Here is a 22,479-nt window from a genome sequence, read left to right as displayed (position 1 = left end):
CAAGGTTCTACTTCATCTTCTCCTAGGATGTCTTTCTTGCTTCCTTCTTATGAATTTTTTTGTAGTGTTAAGATGACTAACATGGTTTATACAAAACCTTTGTTGACTATCAAAGGTTTTCCTCACATTACTATCAAAGGTAAATCTATGAAGTCTTTAGAGTCTTTTAGTGACCAAGATTCTATATCTCACACATATTGTACAAGGAGTAACCTTCAACCTAATCTGGTGCTTTCTACTTCATTACCTTCTTCTAACATGGTTTATTTAGAACCTTTTTTGACTATCAAAGGTTTTCCTTGCACTACTATCAAAGGTAAATCTATGGAGTCTTTAGAATCTTTCAGTGACCGAGATTCTATATCTCACACATATCATACATAGAATAACCTTCAACCTAATCTAGTGGTTTCTACTTCATTATCACCTTCTCAAACCATTCTTCCTCCTCCACTTTGTCTTCTTAGCAAGGAGTATGGTTTGATAAACCAATTGAAAACTACACCTACTATGATTTGTTTATGGGAGCCTTCTTTCATTCTTGCTCAATGAAATAGTGTGATCCTTCAAAACCTTCTTGGATTTGATCAATAGAGTGTTGATTCTCCATAGTGAAGTAATCAACATCACAAAGTTTCATGTAAAAAGAATGAATGACTGTCAAAATTCCTTCTAGACTATTTAGAAGGTTAGAAAACTCAACTTTCCTAATCACAAGTCTAGTTGAGACTTATTCCAAAACTTTGTGCTCAAATTTTTTCTTAGACCATCTCATCATCTTATCATTGGTCTCTATGTCTTAATTATGTACTTTGTCAACTATATACACTAATTCATCCTAAATTAGATGTTTCTCATTTACATTATGAATATCAAAGGCATCAACACAAATCTCCTTAATGTTGTGGAGTACCTACTTTTTCTTAATTTCTTAGCTTAATTGCTCTTGCTTTGTCTTGTGACTCAATAGAGCCTATAAATTTTTCATTTTTTCTAGGGTCATATTGTCTAGGTCATTTTTTTGCAATATAATGACCTTATCTAGAGTGACTGTAATCTCTAGTATATCAATCTTTTGTATCAATGACTGTGACTAAGGGGTGATACCACTAGGTAGTGATATCTACAATTGTTTCCCCTTTGTACCCAGTTCAGATGTAATTAATGTCTCCTGTTGAATAGGTGTAGTAGTTAGTACATTAGTTGAAATGGAACTTGATATTTGAATAAGAGCTTGGATAGCCTCTTTCTCTTTAGGTTTCTCAGGTTCTATTGATTCTATCTTCCTTTCTCCCCCTTGGACTACTTTGTAGATTGATTTGCTTCACCCACAACATATGTAGACTATGGGAGCATAATAATTACTTTTCCAAACTATCCATTGTTTCACTGTCAATCCATGGATACTCTTGTATCTATAAAAAAAAATGGATTGGTGCATGGAAGAGAGGTTTCTAAGGTGTTTGATTCAACATTTTTCAAGTCTTCCTCAATCAAAATATTATGATTTAGTGGTGGTGAATCATGAATATCCTTTATAGTGACAATATATTTTTGTTCACTCCCCTTTACCAACATTATCACTTCTAATTTGTCAAGTTCACCATAACTTTGTAATTCTACAACACTATGTCCTTTTCCTCTTTTTCTTCATCAACCAATGGAACTAGCAATCCAAATGCTTTCTTCTATGTTACAATGCTCTCCTCCTCAACTTTATCAGCTTTATTTTCAAATTGTGTATGCCCTTTCTTTAGGTATAAATTTCTTTACAAAATCTTTTAAGGAAATAAACATATGTGTCTTCCCTAAATCAAGCATTTTTTGGGCTAATGTTATCTCCCTTATTTATCTCTTAGTAGATAATTCCCACTTCCATTTTGCATCTAGTTTATTGTAAAAATATTTAGGAATGCATTCACCTAATTCTATAGATGTATGTCTAAATTTTATCACCATATTTACTTTTTCTTTTTTCAATCTTTTCTTGATCATCTTTATTCAAAAAATCATAGTTAATCTATTTAAGTCCTACTAAGCTACTTGAATTTTTAATCTTTTCACATACCTGATCAATGGTCATAGGATGTAGTCTAGGTACAATTTGAATCTTTTTCAATTTGTCAGTCTTAGTTTCCTCTTCATCTTCCTCCTCCTCATGAGCTCTAACAACCCATTTTCTTCTAGGCCACTTAGGTAGGTTATGCTTGGCTCCTTTAGCATATTTCCTCTTTGTTAGGCTTCATTTTGTCTTTCCAACTAAGGGTTGAGCTTCCTTGGATTTGGTAATTATCCTCCTCTTTGGCTCAGGTTCAAGAGGTGTGACTACCTTCACATTTCTCTTTAGATCCTCCTTTACCTTAGGATCAATAATCATAACTTTCTTCTTCATCAGATTCTTCATCCTCACCTTTCCCTTCATTTATTTGGAGTTTTCCTACACTAAGATTTCCCTCAAGATCTTGTATCATATTCTTTCTTTTTCTATCCATCTTGGTCACTTTTGTTTGCATTAGCATTCTAACCTTGGGTGACTCATAATTGTCAAAGGGTTCGACATTCTTGTCAATTTTCTCAGATAATGGTGTTGTCACTACTATTGTGACTTTGTCTACATTAACTTTATATTTCATGGGCCTTAACCATGTAACCCTTTGTAACACTATCTACACATAGGTGAAGTTTATGTCTACCATGAAGCATATATCATCAAAATAGTGATCAACAATAAATTTTGGAATCCTCACCCTATTCTTTATCTTATTCTTAAACTTATCAAAATAATTGTCCATAATAGCCTCAAAAGTTTCTCTCAATTGTTCAATGAGAATTTTTTTTTATGCTATGACCAACCTATTCCTATCCTATACAACTATTTTGACTGTAGTGAATGGATTATATACATAGAAAAATATGCAAACTAACAATGATCCAAACTTACAAATGTGTTCTTTGCCTTTCAATTTTCTCTAAAGTTTTCTAATAGTTTTTGTAGTTGCAACCTGGCCATGTCATGATTATGATCTTTCTTTACCTTTTTGTAACATAGGTCGATTGCAATATAAGGAACATTATTTAGTTACCTTGATTGATATAGTTTATGTGCAATTACATGCATGAAAAACTAAATAACTAGATGTTCAATTTAATCTATTAACATTCCTTGATTGTTCCACTTGGCCTTCATCTATTCTTCAACAACGTTCTTTGAAAACATTTCATTGTCTTTGCTCTGCCTAGGGTGGGATAACTAGTAACTTGATGAATGATTGCCTTGTTTATCTTTACTGGTCCACCTTCCAACCAAATTTTCATATCATGTACTCAGCTCAATACAATCTTTATCCATTCCTCTTTGAATACCTTTAGAAATGCTAGGGCACAAGTAAGCCCTTTCTCGACAACAATCTTATTCTCATTTTTTAGAACTCTATTGTCATAGAACTCTTCATAAGCTGCTCACAATTCATAATATCCAATTTCTCCAATTTTACACATATAACATGATTGAACATTGTGAACCATCGATACTCTTGGTGGAATTGATGATAGGACACCATATGCATCTCTATTCATCACAATGCTAGGGTACAAAATAAATTTTGGTGGACATTGATCATTCCTCACAATCTATATATTGCTCTATTTCAAGATCTCTTTTCCAAATATAATAAATTCCATTATGAAACTAGTGTTTAATCAATTTTATACCAACACTTATAAAATCAACTTAACTTGACACTATAAACTTTACTTAGTCAATTCCTCAAATCTTGTCGATGACACACTATGATTTACTTGTTCTTTCACTAAAATCACTTTGATCACCATTGAATCACTTGAGTGCACTAAAATCATTGGGTAAATGAAAATGAATATCAAAATTTGATATATACTTTCAATCTATTGATTTAGGTGTCCAATAAATGTGTTGTACTGAAGTAGGAAGTAGGTGCATAATACTTGTCTTTGTCTTCACATAGCATTGCATTTGCACTTATATCTTTTCAATTATTTGGTCATTATTACCTAGCTCAATCAATATCATCTTGTTCATCCAATACATCAAATTTTGGTCTATATTGCAATACTTTGTCAATACATATAGTATTATTGATGCTCAACACTTGCTAATGTAATTGATTCCATTGTCCAATTCTTCTTTCAAATTTGTGCTAGTACATCTTGATTCATGATGATATGGACTTTTAATAACTTTTTTAATTATAAAATAATGTATAATATATCATTCAAGTGCACAATTCCTTACATACCTCCCTTTTTTAGCTGGATGTGATGTGATCACCTGAGCCATTAGATTGGGTGATCTTAGCTTCACTTGATCCACTACCTCCAGCTTCTACTATCTTTTTCTAGGTAAGATTCATCTCCTTTGTTTGATCCATGTCAATTTTCCCTTTTCCTTTGATATGTTCATTACTTGATTTTGGTGCTCAGGTCCTATAGTTCTTACTAACATGTCCAAACTTGTGACAACTAAAGAAAACTAGGCTTCCATTCAACTATTTCTTATAATTGCCTCTAAAATGTATCCTAATATAATTTTATAGAATGTTATTATGCTCTCCATAATAATAACAGATATACCATGTGTTATAATGACATTGTAAGAGTTACCTTGCTTAGGTGTAGGTGCTTGCCTTTTAGATCTCTAGTTGGATCATGTCTTAGATCTACGTCCTTGACCTCTATGTCCATATTTCTAATAGATGTAGCAATTTCCTTCAAGTCTAGGTGTAGTAGGTATATCACTTGTGTTTGACCTAAATTCATGTGTTTTATGTCCCTTGCAATTAAAATAATTCCTAGTAAACTTGGGTTTAGGATTTTGCATACCACTCTCGCTTCTGCAAATATTTATTGTGCATCCTACTTTGCCACAATCATGACATTATTGAAAACAATTATGAAATTTTATGTTGTCTTTGATGTTACACAAAATTTCAAGCCTTACTAAGTAGATGGGCTTACTTGGGCATCAAAGGTAGTCTCCTATGTATGCCGAGCATTTAGTGATGACCAAGTGAAGAGACAGTTTTAACCAAGCTCAGTTGGTTAATGAAGAAGATCTAGTATTAACTGAGTCCACTTGGTTACCAAAGTAAAGTTAGCATGAAGTTATTATTGACCAATTTGGGTTGGTTAACATTAGAAATCCTATTCTAACTGAGTTGGGTTGATTAACAAAGGAATTCTCAATATTGACTGAGTACTAAATTTTGTATTAGCTAGCTGCCAATATATTATGTTTTATAAATTTATTGGTTAGTTCAAACTGACTTAAGGGTTAATATTTGATTGATAAAATAATATTCAAGTTGACTTGAAAAGGTAAACCATATAATGAAAGTTCAAGTTGAGGATTGAAATATGGAATTGAAGAAGATGAATTAAGGAAGTGAGTTTGAAGGATATCTGTAAAGGGAAGATCATCTGAGTCAACCAAGCTAAAAACAAAATTCTAATCAAGGAGGATCAAGTAATCAAGCCAGAACTAAGCTCCAAATCAACAAATTCAATTGCATCAACAATTAGATCAAGTCATTTTTAATCTCTAATAATTGTAGTAGTGAATCAAATCTCTTAATAGAGTTTTCCTAATAACTATTTTGTAAATAATCTAGCAAGGTGGCATTTCTAGATTGAAGTGTCTAAAGACCTCAATAGGGTCACACCTAGCAATGTGTTTTGTAACCTTTAATAGGGTTGACTCCTAATAGGGCTCACTTTAGAAGAGTGAAAAATAGTAACTAGTTGCAATTGGTGGTTTTCCCAAATTGGGTTTCCATGTTAAATCTTGGTGTCTCTTGTGTTCATGTTATTTCCTTTATGTTTTTGCAACTAAGTTAATAATGGTTAACCACATTAATATCATAAGATCTCTATGCTAATCGAGTGATAATAAGATATTTAGTGTTAATTGAGTTACAACAAAATATTCAGTATTAACCAAGTTACAACAAGTTATTGGTTTTATATTGTGTTGACATCTTAAAGGGATTTTTGGATTTATTTTTTGTAGTAGTTGATTCACCCCTTCCCACTTAGTTACTCCTTTCCATTTCCAACAATTTGTATCAAATAATTTGGTGCTTGTAGATAAGTTTTCAAGTACCTAAGCTAAAGATCAAAATGTCTTTCAGAAGAGAGATTCCTAAATTGAATAGAGATAACTTCCAAGCATGGAAAGAACTCATGAAGATATATTTGGAAACCATTGGACATATAGGCCCAAAATATCTAGATAAAAAATATGTTCCATGTGTTGGACCTTTGTTTGTGGATCAAATTGTGAAAAATAAGAATCAAAGCATAATGATGATTGACATTGCTTCTCCTCTAAATTATGTTGAATTTGATGAAGTCCAAGATTTTCCTACTGCTCATTAAATGTGGAACAATTTGAAAGATATATATAGAGGAGATGACAATGTGAGGAGAGCTAAGGTAGAAAGTTTAAGAGGTCAATTTGATCAGATGAAGATGAGAGAAGATGAAACATTGCATAATACAATGAAAGAATCAAAGCAAGTGTAAGTGCAATTAGAGCCTAAGGAAGAAAAATAGATGATGTGATAGTAGTTAGCAAGGTACTAATAACTCTTTTTCCTATTTATACAATTAGAGTGTCAACTATTTAAGAGATGAGGTGTGATCCTAAAAATGATATAACGTTGGATGCACTAATGGGAAGGTTGACAACCTTTGAGTTAGATAACTTTGATAACTATGTTCCTAACTATGGTAGCATTTAGTCTTCATTTCAAGCTAAAATATCACTCAAGAAGAAATGTAGAAAATATAAAAGAAAAGGTTTGACAATGAAGATGAAGACAATTCTAATGATGACCTTGAAGTCATTGAATCTGTTGGCTCCTGATTTAACAAATTTAAAATAACCAAGAAACCAGACCAATACATCTAAGGTTAGAAAATTCCTATGATGGATGCACTTGACTACAAATCTTGGGTCAACTATAAGGCATAACTTCTTCTTCACTTCAAGCTCTAAAACACCTAGGTAGGTGGACCTTAGATTCTTTATATGGTACTAGTGTAAAGTCATACAACTGAATCTAGATAATAGATAAAACCCCTTAATATTCTATGTTTATGCAAGCATTCATGGACATGAAATAGCTAATAAAAAAGCACACAAACTTGATAAACCAAGTGAGGGAAAGTATTTCAACTCTTAAACAGAAAGAAAAAAATATTTGATTAATAATTGAATCATCAATAAAACCTAGGTATGCAATAGCAAAACCTGTAATCTCTAAGCTGACCAGTCCCTTATCCATTGGGAATTAACTAAAACTTAACATATAGATGGTTATCCTAATATACTTGTATACTCAAACATCTAATCCATTTATCTGGCATGCAAATAGACATCTATCTTCATAAAAACTCTCATACTTATTGTAATATTCTCTTGGTGAAAACTACAACCCTGTCAAGATAAATAAGCATTTACTTGGCTCTTTGTTCCAATAGAAAACCTATCCAAACATACAATCTTAAGGGATTACAATTGAGTTTAAGCTCTTTGTTCTTAAACAAAAAAGATTATAGATAATAGAGGAAGGAGATGAGACTAGAAATGAAACTAAGAAAAATGAAGCTCTTGTATTAATCTCATTGAAACTAACACAACATCTATATCTCAAAACTTAGAAAACAACACCAAGGAATGACTATGTAATATAAAATACTTCAAAAGAAATACACTACTACTATTCATAATAGAGGAAAATACTAGGAAAAATAGTATCATAGTAATGGGAAAGGATTTTAACCAGACTAGAACCATAGAGTGGTCACACTGTAATGAAAGATATCCAAAAATTGGAAGCCTTACAAAAAGAACAAAGGAGAGATACAGACAAGACCTGGATATGAAATCTGATTTTGACAAGTGCTATGCTTAAAATTATTCTTCCTGATGCTCGTAGAAACTAAACTCCTTCATCTACTGGCAATCAAATCTCATCAATAATTGTTGAAATATCTTCTTTAGAATAATCAAGGAAACTCTCCCCTGAAGGAAAATCTGATATGCATCATGAAGTATAGGAGCCTCAAACTAATTTAGTCATGTCTTCATCTACCCTTGCCAATGAAAACTTCATTACTTCTAACTAACTAAAAAACATTCAATTTTACCTTTATAGCTGCTCAAGGCACTTAATCACATCAAAATCTGATCTAATTCTGATATTACTTCATTTGAAAACATCAAATCTACCTTTGCATTGAGCATGCCCTAAAATTACAAAACTTCCTATAGCTACTTTTGGAAAATACCTATGTAAAAACCAATTGTAGAAATGGAAAATTTATCTCTTGCTAATTCCAATGGTATATTACACTACATGTTTCAAATGAAAATTGTTCCTTTAGGGTGCACTTAAAATTTTAGGCATCAAGCCATGAACAAAATATAATAATAAATTTTTTAAAACATTACATAGTATAAACAATATAATATCATAAATTTATTTAAATATTTCATCATTTCAAAATGTATGCTTAGAAATTTCAAATTTTGATTTTATTCTTTATCCATTTTCCTCTTATCTCTCCAATCCACCTGTGCCGAGTGTTAAGATCTGATTTGACCATCACCATTTGAAATACTTTAAGTTTTTGAATCTTCACATCTCATAGCATAAATTTTTTGACCTATATGACAATGCATTTTAATTACATTAATCTTAATTTTCCCATCATAGCATCATCTGACTTTGATTTCATCTCCATGATCTTACCAAATTTGTAAGATCATAAGCCCTCATCTTTCTACCTACAATCTCATACTGACTCCAGTATTCGTAGCATCTTATCTTCAAAATTTGGGCTCCTTGATCTTATGATGTACCATAACATTGTGACTACTCCTTGCTCCTTGTTTTGATCTCACAAGACACCTCTTGAAGCTGCCACACGACACTCCATTTTGATGTTGAACATAAAAATTATGCTAACTTTGTTGCCAATTACCTTCTCCATGGGTCCACCACATGTATGCCTCCCCTTAAAACACATTTTGTCTTTAAGACACTTTACATTACTATACTCATGTATTTAAAAAGCCATGGGCAATTGTACACATGCAATGTGGGACATTTAACTATGCCTTCCTCTACAACACCATGGTGCCTATGCATGATTTTTAAGTGGTAGAGATGTTTGAGTAGGGTTTGAAACTCCCCATCGCTCTCCTTCCAATGTAACAATCTTGTCCATCTACCTTAAGTGTTTCTTTCTAATGTTGTCCTCTTACTATAGTGGTCCTCCCCTGTTTGGCAATAGATTGCCTTGCTAGTTCTTTTTCAATGTGGGCACTCCCCTTCACTTTTCCTAGGATGCTCTATCTTCTTCCTAAGTGGAGCTCATATTTCATGCACATTGAGTCTCAACCATGGTTTGTATCTTATTTCTTTCTATCTCCCCAAACATCTTCCAATGTTGGAGGGAATCACATTTGTACCAATAGTAGCCCACATATCTAATTTATTGATAGGAATCATTCCATCTCCAATAGGTAGACTATACCTTCCACATTTGAGCCTCTATATTCTTCTTTTCCAACTAATTTACTATTTAATTCATCCAAGGGCATTGCACTATCTATGGAATTTGGTAAAGCTAATTTTGAAAGTTCATCCTCCCCTGTGGTAAATGCCAGTGTAGAAATTGGGTTAGATATATTTGCTGATATAAGGCTATCAACTACATGAAGAACACCTTCCTTGAAAAACATCTTGGAAAAAGTATCAGGAAGATTTTGTATAAGAATGTCTACTATTTCAAAACTAGGAACTAAAATATGAGGATCTTTTGATCCTAGAACTCTAGACAAAAAGCTTGATATGTTTATCTTTTGCAGGTCATTTCTCTCCTTTTTACTTTAAATGATTTACTCAAATTTATTCAATTTCCTATATCAAACATTTAATGATAATAATCATTAAAACATCCTTCAAGCAATTTTAGTCCCCAATAACTTATCAACTTTGATGGAATCAGTTGGGCCCCAAAGTGGGTCCGACTAAATTTTTTTCATTTTCAAAAAATTGACATTGCAAACCAATCCATAGAAACACCTAATATGGAATGGAATTAATTTCAAGCACTATTGATCATTAAAACTCATTTCATAGCTTATCTGCAAACTGTGATTTTTTGCTAATAGGGCCTATCAACTATCTTTAAAAACTGATCAAAATAGATAAGTAGGCTTTGAAAGATGACATGTCAAAACTTTGTTCCACATTCTTGCAACTTGCCAAATCTCATCACATGATGACCACTCAGTCAAAATATATTGATGTTCAAAGTTGCCTAGTCAAAAGTGTGTTTGGTTTGAGCTTTGAAAATAGGGAAAACAAATACTTGAAGGCTTGAAAATTAGGAAATAAGGAGAAAGTAATTATGCAATTTGGGCTCATGAAAAATAACGGGATGCATTTGGCAAGTGCACAAAGTGGGCTACTCAGAATTGTAGGATTGTAAACATCAGTAGAAAAGTGGTTTTTGCAAATGGAATGGCCCTAGGAAAGTGTGCAGATGGATTCATCAAGGTTTACAAACTAACAGATTTAAATAAATTTTGGAGTAGAACGTAGTGATATAAACCATTTGATCTCATCTATTACAAAATCAGAGATATGACATCCCAAACTGGGGTACTGATCAATCTACATTTTATGACACCTATAGAAAGTTATAAATTGCATTTGGAATCACATTTGAAACTTGATCAAAATTGATCATAAGCTCAAATCTAAAGTGTAGCAAGTGTGTGACCTCTAGAATGTAATAAAAAAGGATTTTTCTTAGTAGGGTCAACTGGGTCAAAGTTACAATTGGTCAAACAGGGCTTCCCAGATTTCTAAGAAATGTGTATTAGCATGATAGAGATAAGCAACCAACTTTGAGGGATTCAAAACCTAATCAAAACATATTGAAATAACTCAAAATTTGAAATGTAGGTTCAATGATATGCATAATAAACAATCCAAAAGTAGTGAGTCATGAAACATTATTGGGTGAGAGATATTCAAATGCAAACTAGGCCTCCAGTCATTGTTTGACACTTAAGAAAAATGTAGAAATGAACACTGCTCAAAACAAAACTTCACGGAACAAATTGGAATGAAAATTTTTCATTACAAAACACATGGATATGCTGAATGCAAGGTATTAGAAACATAAAACACCTCATAGAACTTAAAATGATAGTTGGGTACACAAGTAAGAAAATGCATTTATAGGGCTCAAAGTAACTCAAAATTTTGGGATGGTACTCAAAACAGGAATGCATATTTGAGTCTAATTAGAATCCATGCTTGCAAGAAGATTTCCTAAAGGCAAAGGAATTTAAAAAGGTAAAATACCTCTAATCTATTTTTATTATGAAGAAGTTGGTCACATTGCTACAAGGTGTCCAAACAAAGAAGGAAAAGATGAAAAGAACCATGACAAGTTCAAAGGAAAGAAAGATTTCAAAAGCTACAAAGACTACAAGGATAAAGGTAAGAAATCTTGTTACATGGCTAAAGACTCTGATAATAATGATAAAGATGAAATGGCTTACATTTCTATAAAAGGTGAATTAGATGATGAAAATGATAAGATGAACCTCATTTCTCATATTAGAAAAAATGACACATGGATTATCGATAGTGGTTGTTCTCACTACATGATTGGTGATAAGTCTAAATTTGAGCACTTGGAATACTATGATGGAGGGAGTATCAGATTTGGAAATGATGAACCTTGTTATGTAAAAGGAAAAAGGTTGCATTACATTAACTAATGAACTCAGGTGTGATAATGCTTACTAGGTTGAAGGACTAAAATATAATCTACTTAGCGTGCCATAGTTGAACAATATTGGATTCAAGGTAGCATTCATGAATGGCAATGCCAAACTACTGTATAGGAAAGGAAATGTAGTTGGGATTGGTAATCAAACAAAAGGTAATATATTCTATTTAGATATGACTGAAAGTTCATGTTTCCTTGCTCAAGTAGAGAAAAGTTGTTTATGGCAAAAAAGGTTGTGTCATGTGAATTTTGATAGCCTCGTCAACATAAGCAAGAACAAAAGAGTGAGAGGCATTCCTAGTCTAAAAAAACCTAATATGAGCATGTGAAAAAATTGTCAACTTGGAAAAATGGGAAAGACAAATTTCAAAAGCAAGAACTATCACTTTGAAGAAGTTCTGGAGCTAGTTCGTACAAATCTTATGGACCCATTGGCACAGCAAGCTACTATGGAGATAAGTACTTTATTTTATTTTTTGATGATTATTCTAAAATGATGATGGTTATGTAGCTAAATGATAAATATAAAGCCTTTCAAGAATTCAAGTTGTATCTGGCTAGAGTGTTAATCTCAGATTGGTTTTGACAAGGTAGTGACAAAAAACTTAGTCATAATCTAGCAAAATTACAGTGCAAACCAAGAACATAGTGTATGTTTTGTGATCAGAGTGAGCTAAGTGGTCAAAGAATGTCAAGCATAAGTTGTCAACTAATACATGCTAAACAATATGGATAGTTAGTGCTGAGTCACTCAAGTTCTGGAAAAATTATACATGTCAGGTGATTTAGGTGTTGAGTAAATAGAGAGTGCCAAGCTATTTAGAAGCCAAGTTACAACATTAGGAGCATAGTAGATGCTGGGCATTAGAGTCTTTGGATGCTGAGTGAACAGTTTTTGGTATAGTTATTTGTAATGGCACAAAATTCTATGTAAACCATTTTTAGGCCAACATAATCATATTTTTTCAATTATGAAAGATAAGTATGGAGGTATATTGTGAATCCCTATGCAGTACATGCAACCAATTAGAAAAAGGAAAGCTTAAGGTGGCAATATGGATCAACCTCTATCATTGATTCTTACCTAATGTATCCCCACCAATGCTTATTTAACAAGGAAAAAACTAAAGAGTTTGTGTGTGCAAGAAGATGAATGCTAAGTGGAGAGAGACCATTCATGGTGGTTGAGATGTCTATGAAAGAGCTAGGCATTGAAGAATCAATTTGAGAATAACATAGTATAGAAGTGAAAGGACATAGGAGACATATCTAACATCAAGTAGAAAGGTGCTAGCCAAAGGATCATGGTGTTGAATAATTCTAATAGGTGATATAGAGAAAATCTCTTAACCAAGTGATTGCTTTATTGTAAGTTCAATCCTCTAATAAGGTGAGACCTAACAATCTTTGTAAGTGTTAGGTTGTGATTTATTAGGGAAGTACTTGTTAGTGTAAATAATTAATTATCATTACACTTTACTTAAGTTTACTTAGGATAATGCATTTTTGTATTAGTTGTCATGTAGACACTTAGGAATATGCATAGTCATATGAGTTTTCTTGTTGACAACATAGGAGTTAGCAACTTATTTGAGCACATGGTGTCTACAACATCTCTTTATGAGATGCACCTATGTAAACTTATCCTCTCATTATCATAAAAACTCCTATTCTCAATTGAGGATAATCCACTCTTGCTAGACATGTGCTTAGCTGTAATGTTTATCTCTTTTCTAACTTTTGTAGGTGCGATGATGGTGATTCAGGAAAAAATAATTATAGAGGTGATTTTAAAACAATTATATCTCACTCATATGGACTCCTTTTTTCAAATTTTGTTTTTTTGTTTTTTTTTTGTATTGGGGTAGAATTTCATGATCTACACATTGGTGTAGGTTGTTTGAGATCTCTATTCCTGAATTTTTTGGAAAACTGCGAATCCCAATTTTCACAACTTTAGAGGGTTTGTTTGGGCTCATATGGACACATATTTAGGTGTAATTTTTTTTGAAAGTGCATAATTTTTTGTCTACTTTCCAAATCTATTATCGGTTTGATAAATTTTGAGTAGACATAGTACTTTCAGCATTTGGTTATTCTTTGGTTTATTTTGGCACTTGTAATTAATTAGATCCTTGAGAGGTCTTATGTCTTATCTTGTTTAGCCATATATAGCTTCATATTTTCAGTTTTAAATATAAAAAATAAGAGTTCCACTTTGACCCAAAATTGGCAAGTGACTATTGTACCCGCACTAAATATCAAGTGCCAAAGCATCTATTTTGGGGGGTTGTATTGATTAGTACATCATGGATGAGGAAGATTTAATTACCTTGAGAACACATAATTATAGGCAGTGGAGTGAATTAGTTCTCACTTATCTTAGTGAGAATAATGCATTGCCATATGTGAAAGGACTTTCATACAATGGTGACACAATTACAATAATTTTTTGTGCACTCTTTCTACATAAGGATATGGAGGTTATGGATTCACTCGATGACATAGAGTCAACTGATTTTTATGATATTTGGATCTATCTTTGGGAGATGTATGGAGATCCACATGTTCCTTAATTCCCAAAAGATCTTTTACCTCTAATTGCAACTACTAATTCTCCTATTGATATTGCATCTATTGTATCTCTTGATGATGCTTGTATTCACACAATCATGGATTCACATGATTCAGTGCAACAAGATATTCATTGTCTTCTAGACTCAGTTTCTTGGGATGACTTCTTGGTAGACATTACAGGTTTGTTTGTGGTGTCCTACATTGAGGATATGGGAGACACTATTAATGATATACATTTTCTCTTTATTGAGGATGGTCCTTCTTCAATTGTTGCAAGGGAACACTCTAACCCTCATGATTCTCTAGTTGATCTTTCTTTTGATTTTAACATGATTGTGGATAATTTATTACAACATTTGTAGGAGGTCCCTTTCACTTTAGAGAATACCTTTGAGTCTTTGGACATTGTTTTACATGAATCTCAAACTTCACTTGAGATGTTAGATTGCATGGTTGGTCATACTCATGTGTTGAAAATTCCTATGCAGTTTCTTAAGATAGATTACATTTTGAGAGTTCTTCTATTGATTGGGGAAGATTATTTTGTACATCCATGACACCATTTCTTCCTCAAGGGAGAAATATCATTCAATTTTCATGGTGCAACTTCTACATTGATCCAGGAGCATATTTCATGTGTATAGGTTATACTTATTCTCTCTTATGAGGGGGACCTTTTCCTCTTCTGGGATTATGTCCTTCTCACACTTCTCTATTGTATATACATGATGTATGTTGTAATGGGGGGGTCTTAATTACTTCATCCATCCATGCATCTTATTTTTTCATCTCTCTTTTTGGGGGAGGGTTTTTCCTATGTGGTTTTCCCTCTTTCTCCACTTTATAAGAGATTGCATTACATATCATGTTAGAATGAATGCTGACACTATGGGGGAGCATTGCAGAACATTGATGCGATATTTTCATGACTGTGTTTTTCATTGATGACAACATAGTAATAAGTTTGTAAAAGATTGATAGAGTAGTAGACTATGATTTTTGTATTGAGAACATTATATTACTTATTTGATGATGGATAGTTACCAGTGCATACTACAGTGTGTATTTGTTACAAGAGAAAGTGCATAGAACCTAATGTAACAATGTATGGAAGATATGGTTGATCTACATAGAACTATATGAAAAAAAATTATTAGGAAAATAGTTCCTATTGTATGATTACTATAACTCATTACAATTATAGTGAAGGGTTGCACAGTGAACTAGAGATAGTATACCAGTTGTTAATGACATCAAAGAGTGTGCATGTATGGAAGTCACATGTGTGAAAGTTTTTGTATAACTATGAGCTGACATCATTAATTAAATATGTATTTCATTTAGTTAATGTGTGGAAAGTTGACTCAATGATTTATTACTAAGCACGGTATAAAGGAAAGATGTTTTCTATATATTATAAATAGTGAGTAGAGAAGACTTATGAATTATTGAGCAACAAAGTGATAGAAAAGTAGAGTGACCTAGCTATGCATGTAAGTAACCTTAAGGGTTATTGTTATTGAGTTTAGAGTTCTAGATATGATTGCATGATTTGAAGGTGAATGAGTCTAACATACTGGACAAAGGAAGAAGTGAAAGCTTTTTTAATATCTATTATTCTAAAAGGAATAGTAACAAGGTCAATTGGATGGTGGGTTCATTGATTTGATCTTGAAGTTATTTGGATAGTGGGTTTAGCTACCTTCCACAACTCCTAACAGGGATTCAAAGTCTCCTAATAGGGACTCTTTGTACTAAATGTTGTAACAGACTCCTAATAAGGTCCATCTTCTAACAAGGAATATTCATATTAGTACATCATTTTGTGGGTATCATTCCCATTGGGGTTTTCCCTTTGATCAAGGGTTTCCATAGTCAACATATCTGGTGTAATTGTTTATGTGCATCTCTTTATGGTTGTTGTTTACTTTGGTTGAATGACCAATATTTTTTAAAAGGATAAATGTTTTAAATTGTCATATAATTGATTCACCATGCCCCCACCCCTCCCTCATATTTATATTGGTGGACTATTTTTTCTAATAATTGGTATTAGAGCATTAGGTTCTTGAAGAAAAAGTTTAACAACTTTGGGAGATCCATGATGAACATGTTTAGAAAAGAAAGTCCAAGATTTTATGGCACAAATTATGAAAGTTGGAAGCATAAAATGAAGACTCATCTTTTGTGCATGGGTCCAAGATATTGGCTTGTAAGCAAGGCATCTAAAAATATTATGGAAGAAGACAATCTTGAAAGCTATACTAAGGAACAAAGAGAAGTATTTATGTGCAACATAAGGGAAAGAGAACCAATATTGTCAACTTTACCTAAAAGTGACTATAGCCAAATAAAACAACTCAAAACATCTCATAAAATTTGGAAAACCTTAGAAGCTAATTATGAGGGTGATACACATGGAAAAAGAATTAGATTACAAAGTTTGTATTTCACATTCCAAGATGCTAGAATGATGGAAGATGAATCTATAAGAAACTATTTTTTTAGAATATCTAAGATTGTTGCAAGAATCACATCTATTGGTGGAAAGAAATCTGATGATGAAGTAATATGGAAGATCTTGAAAAGTTTGACACCACCTTTTAAGACAATAACACAGATGATTCAAGTGATGATACACTGCACTACTAATTTCACCAAAGAAACATATCTTGGTAGATTGGAAGCTGAAGAATTTGATTTGAAAAAATATGGAGAATTAGCAAAAGTTGAGAGCATAAAATATTAAAATTGGTCTAGCAAGGAACAAAAAAGTGCAAGGAGACATTGCTAGCAGCATCAAGTCTATTCAGGAAAAGATCCAAGAAGGAGTGGCTCTTCTTGTGGAAAGAGAAAAAGATGGTAAGAATATCTTTAAATGTTGGACATGTAATGAATATGGTCATTATGCATCTAAGTGTCCTAAAAGAGAAAGAACGTATAAGGGAAGATTCAAATCTAGAAAACCTAGAAATTGTTTATATGTTAATAAAGAAGAAGAAGAAGAAGAAGAAGAATTTGATCAAAGCAAAAGTGAAGATGAATTAGGATTCATAGCTATAAAGGAGGATGATCTTGATAGAGAGATTAGAGAAAAAAGCATGCTGATTTAACAAGTTGAAAGGAAAGATTGGATTATTAGTAGTGGTTATTCACATCACATGACTAGTGATATGAGAAAATTTGTCAAATTTAGAAACCATGATGGAGGAATTGTTAGAGTAGGGAAAAATGCAACTTGTCACATTATAGGAATTAGATCTATCACACTTGATGGTAAAACAAATATTGATGATGTTTATTTTGTTGATGGACTAAAACATAACTTGTTAGGTGTTGGACAACTTATGGACAAAGGTTACTAATTACAGTTTGGTAATGAGATATGCATCATCAAGGATAAGAAAGGAAAATTGCTTGGTACTGGCACAAGAACTAGAGGTAACATATTTTAGTTAAAAACCATTGAAATAACATGTTTAGTAGCTAAAGTTGACAATACTTGGTTATGGCATAGAAGATATTATCACATAAAATTTGATAACATTGTGAAATCTAGTAATACACTTGCTGTGAGGGATTTACCTAAGATCACTAAGCCCATTGAAATTATTTGTAAGGAATGTATCTTCGCTAAGTAGAAGAAAGTTTCATTTCCTAGCAAATAGTTTGGTACTACACAAATGCTAGAATTGGTTCATACAGATTTGAGTGGTCCCACAAGAACTAGAGGATTCTATGGGGAGAGGTATTTTATGATTTTTGTTCATTATTTTACTAGAATGATGTGGCTAGCTTATCTTAAAGAAAAACTAGAGGCATTTGAAAAATTTAGGATATTCAAGAACAAAGTAGAGAATTAATTTGGAGTTAAAATCAAGAGCTTAAGATCTGATAGAGGAGGAGAATTCACTTCTAAAGATTTCAATATCTATTGCAAAGGACATTAAATCAGGAGACAACTATCTTCAACTCATTCACCTGAGCAGAATGGGATTGTTGAAAGAAGAAACAGATCAATTGCTAAAGTAGAAAGAACTATGTTATTCAAGAATGATGCACTAAAGACTTTTTGGAGAGAAGCAATCAATATAGTAGTGTACACACTAAACTGAGTACATATTAGAAAAGGTATGGAGAAAACACCTTATGAGTTATGGTTTGGTTACTCACTATCAGTCAAATATTTTAGAATATTTGGAAGCAAATGCTACATCAAAATAAATGATGATATTCTTTAGTTTGATCCAAGGAGCGATGAAGGTATGTTTCTTGGCTATTCATTAAAAATTAAAGCTTACAGTTTTTTCAACTATAAAATAAAAACTATAGTAGAGTGTGCAAATATGAGAATATATGAAAAGTTTGGCACTAAAGAGAAGATGGTGGATTATAACTCTGATGAAGATAATTATTCTAGGATGACCAACATATGTAATGAATTATTTCTCAAGACTAACAATGACTTGGAGAATAATGTGCAAACTAAAGAAGTAAGAGAAGTTGAAGTAGCAACTCTTACCACAAATAAGAATGTAATAAGAAATCATCCTACTAATGAGATAATAGGAAGTAAAGAAAAAGGAGTAATGATAAGAAGCATAATCAATGAAGAACTATGCCTAATATCTCAAGTAAAACTAAAAAGCACAGACAAAGCAATCAAGGATGATCATTGGATAAAAGTAATGGAGGAAGAACTCCAAAAAATAATAAAAAAGGAAACATGGGAATTAGTTCCTAGACCCAAGGACAAAAATGTGATTAACACAAAATGGGTATTCAGAAATAAAATGAATGAACAAGGAGAAGTAATAAGAAGCAAAGAAAGACTAGTATGCTAAGGCTACTCTTGGCAAGAAGGAATTGACTATGAGAAAACATATACACCTGCAGCAAGAATGGGAGCAGTCAAAATATTCTTGGCATATGCAGTAAATAAAAATTTCAAGGTATATTAGATGAATGTTAAGTCAACATTCTTGACACTAGTAAATTTAGCCCTAAATTTTGACGAGAAAATGTCAAAATTATGACCAGAGTTGGTCGAATAGATGACTAAACCTATTGTCAATCTTTTTTAGTCAGTTTTTTGTCATAGTAATTATGCATCAAAATTTTGACTCAAAAAAGGTCGACTTATTGATGCGAGTTTCATCAATTTCCTTAGTCCAGCCTAAACTATTATTTCCTCATTTGTATCCATAGCTGGTCAAAATTTTGACATACACCCCTTGACTTTTTTGATGGTAAAGACAAACATTTGATGGCAAAAAAGACTAACTATCATCAAAATTGTGACCAAGATCCCTTTCAATTGTCGTCGAAATTGCGACCTAGACCCCTTAATGTTCTATGGTGGTACCATACATACGATGGCTTTGGGAAGACATGTTGGTCAAAATTGAGACCAACACTTGGTAAAAATTTAGACCAGATGTGCCAATTATTGCAAAAGCTTTACTCTCATAGGAGCCTTCTAAACTGCACGAAATTGGATTCCAAAGCATAATTGCTTAGTGTGAGACTCAGGGTATCGTGCACATTTTTACCTCCACACCATTGTTTCATTCATATCACATGATTTATTTCATACAAAAAATTGGGAAGGAGGAAGAAATGTGCATGATATCTTGAGTCTCCACCAAGCAATTATGCTTTAGAATCAAATTTTGTGTAGTTTAAAAAGCTCTTATGAGAGCAAAGCCTTTGCAATAATTGGCATAGCCCATCTAAATTTTGGTTCTTGAGACACCATTGCTTGTGAAGACTGCAAGGACAAATAAAATTAGGAAAGAATTATTTATTAAGAATGAAAGCCAATAACGCTAACTAATCTCTATTTTTCAAACAGATAAACATGACAAAAAAAACTTACAGACCCAATCACATCATCATAATAGTGCATATATAACTATAACTCCTTATTTGGCTACTTGTTGATCAATTCCTTGGCAAGAACATCCAAGACATTATATTAAAATGCAATCAATCACTAAGCCTATTTATAGAAATTGAACTATACTATAGAAACAAAAATTGCCTTAAAATTGACACCTCACTAGTTGTAGTTCATTTGCATTCGTAATGGCTTCACAAAAGTTGAAAGATTACCATTTGTCAAGAACACAAAAGGCACTAATAGTTCAACTACATCAATAAAAGTAAAGTTGTTTGAATGTTCAAAAAATGTGAAACTTCCACTTAATAGCTAGAAAAGCCATAATTCCTTAGTCTACATCATCTTTGATGGAATGTGTTGGGATGAAAAATTGCATGCTTCATTTTGAGTCCCATTTCAAAATTTTGAGAAATCAAGTCAAATCAAGCTGTTTGAGTGCTTTTAAATGCATGTATACCCGGTTATACCTGTGAGTCCCTCAAGGTGTTTAATGTTTGTAACATCTTCATTAGGCCCATCTACCTATTCCATGAAGATAAAATTTCATTTCAAGCTGTTTGGCGAAGTCCTGCTTTGAGCATTTGCCTAATCTGCATTTTACCCCAACTATCAAACAGCGACAGGCAGCCTTGTTTGCACCTGAATATCTTGAATCCAGAAATGTGTCATAACTTGCCACTTTGAGAATACCTAATATCCATACCTGAAAACCTATGTTCTAGATTTTGAGTCATTTTGAATTCATTTGATTAGGTTTTGAATCCCTCAAAGTTGGTCAGTTCCTGTTTTCATGATTATGCACTTTGCACATTTTTCTAGGAGGCCCTGTTTGACGCATTATAACTTCTGACCAGTTGACAAAAATGTAGAAATTTCTATTGTACTATATTGTAGACATCATAAACTTGTTATGTTTCAAGTTTCATCTTATGATGAATTTTTTTGTGTAGTTTTCAAACATGATTCAAAATGGGATTTCTAACTTTTTACTGGTGTCTAAAAGTGCAGATTGATTGATAGCCCTATTCGTGGTGTTGTAACTCCTAATCCGTGATTGGTCAAGATGAATGGATTGTACCCCTATATTATCCTCTAAAAATGCTCCAAGTGTGTTAATTTTGGAGACATGATGAATCCATTAGCATACTTTTCCGAGTCATTTCCATTTGCAAAAATCGCTTTCAGTCAATGTTCCTAGTTGCAAAATTTTGAGTAGCTCACTTTGAACGTCCGCCATTTGCACCTTGTGATTTTTCATGAGCCCAAATTGCATATTCATAATGTCCTCATGACAGAGAATGAGTATCCCAGTTTTCATCTTCCTATGTGCCCATTTGCCCATTTTTCCGAGCCATTTCTAGACCTAGTTTATTGTTTTCTGACGTGTTTTCTTGCAGGTAATTCTAGAGAGGCAACTTTGATGGTCAATATCTTTTGACTGGGGATTCTTCCTGAGACGAGATCTAACAAGGTTGAAGAATGGAGAGAAAGGATTTCAGTGTGTCAGTTTTTAGCTCTTGGTCAGGTGTTTGGTCAGTTTTCAAGGGCAATCAACGGACCTCCTGGCACAAATTTGATAGTCTGCAAGAAAATGATAAAAGTGAGTTTTATTTGATTAGTCAATGGTCAAATTTGGTTCTGATCAGTTCAAGGTGTGCAGTTGATCGTTCCAGCATTTCAGTTGTTCAGAAACAAAATTTTTTTAGTCGGACCCACTTTGGGGTCCAACTGAATGCTCCAGGTTGAAGGGTTGATTCAAGATCATAAGGGTGTTGCTATCTGATAAAAGATGACCTATTCTTAATATGTGATTATTTTAGAAATCCAAGCTTCAGATTATTCAAAGAATAGGATGGATATGTTCATATGTCCTTATATAAAGAAAAGGGGACTTGTTACCAGTCAAAGGTAAAGACAAGAAACAATCCACACATTAGAAGATGATATCATTTAAGTGGAATGCCAACGCAAGATTAAGAGCAACTATGAGGCATATGATAAAAAAAACTATAATGGCATGTTTAGTGGAATGTTTGAGGGAGCTCAATGCATTTTAAAAAAGGGGCACAGACTGAAAAGCAAAGCCCATGCTTTCTTAAAAGATACGCATTATAGGAAGACACCAGCCCAAAGAGGACAAACTC

This window comes from Cupressus sempervirens, chromosome 6, assembly GCF_028749045.1.
Source record: "Cupressus sempervirens isolate cs-2001-9-10 chromosome 6, ASM2874904v1, whole genome shotgun sequence".
Classification (NCBI taxonomy): Eukaryota; Viridiplantae; Streptophyta; class Pinopsida; order Cupressales; family Cupressaceae; genus Cupressus; species Cupressus sempervirens.
Note: the sequence above shows the minus strand (reverse complement) of the source record.